The following is a 1,215-nucleotide window of genomic DNA, read 5'->3' as shown; positions in this document are numbered from 1 at the left end:
CTAGAAAACCATAATTAATCCTAATAGCTTTAGGAATAATAATTAACATTGGGCCCTCCTCTAGATCATTGGGCCGCATTAAAATAGAACTCCGGGCCCAGTTTAGTATTTTGGCCATAACTTCCTCAATATTCATCGGAATTGGGCTTATAATATATCGTCGGAAAGGTCTTTTCAAGCCCCATCCAACTACACTATTATTGGACCCTTAACCATGGACCAAAATAAACTGAAATGGACGTTTTCAAATAAATAGAGCCATTTTCAAAAACAGAGAGAAAAGAAATTAATTAAAACTAAACCGCGACATTTGACTTTCGAATCACTTTCACCTCATCCGATTATGTTTCGACGCACAAGGTATTCATCACTGGGTTTGGTTTTGGGGAGACACAAATGGGTGTCTACAGAAAGGACTATTTCAAGAAGAAGAGTGGATATTAGATCTTTGGCTTATAGCTCTTCGAGTGAAGAAGAAATTCAAGAAGAACAAGGAATGGGTGAACATCCTAGAATAGCCTTGAAGGAGCTTGGAGTGCCCGGGGCATATAGATTTGAGAGTGGAATTGCTCCACCAACTACCCCGGCAAATGACTTCGAAATCCGTCCGACAATGATCACCTTGATTGAGAGAAGGCAATATAGTGGGGCTAAGAATGAAAGCCCATTGAACCATTTGAAAGAATTTGAAAAATATTGCAACACTATCAAAGTCAATGGGGTCTCTCAAGAATTCATCCGCCTCAAGTTGTTCCCCTTCTCTCTAATAGGAAGATCTTTGGAGTGGCTAGACAAGGAGGTGAAGCCCAACTCCTTGAGAACTTGGGATGATGTTACAAAGGCCTTCTTGTCCCGTTTCTATCCCCAAAAGAAGACGGCGGAGGCAAGAGCCTTGATTCAAGGGTTCAAGCAAAGGTCAAATGAAAGTCTCTATGAAGCATGGGAGAGATTTAAAGAGTATCAAAGGGAGTGCCCTCATCATGGAATCCCCACATACCAAGTGATCTTAATCTTCTATGGCGGTTTAAGTCCCCAAGGCAAGTCATGCCTTGATGGAGGGGCCGGGGGCCCTATCATGAACAAAACCGAGGAAGAAGTTGTGGACATCATTGAGGATGTGGTGACATATTATAGGGATTGGCAAGATGGGGAGAGAGACTCTTCAAGCAAACAATCTTCATTGTATTCGGTGGACCATCTCAATGCAATCAACAA

General features: G+C 42.1%; 1 non-coding gene across 1 annotated transcript; it reads right to left on the bottom strand.

Annotated features, from left to right (window-relative positions):
• Nucleotides 1-881: 881 nt before the first annotated feature.
• On the bottom strand, nt 882-987 carry LOC145615788 (small nucleolar RNA R71). The gene has a single exon (XR_014107378.1). It is a non-coding gene; the product is annotated as a small nucleolar RNA R71 (small nucleolar RNA).
• Nucleotides 988-1,215: the final 228 nt, after the last annotated feature.

Source organism: Chenopodium album, chromosome 25, assembly GCF_948465745.1.
Source record: "Chenopodium album chromosome 25, dcCheAlbu1.1, whole genome shotgun sequence".
Lineage (NCBI taxonomy): Eukaryota > Viridiplantae > Streptophyta > Magnoliopsida > Caryophyllales > Amaranthaceae > Chenopodium > Chenopodium album.
The sequence above is the reverse complement of the archived record's forward strand: the minus strand, read 5'-3'. Positions and strand labels throughout refer to the sequence as shown.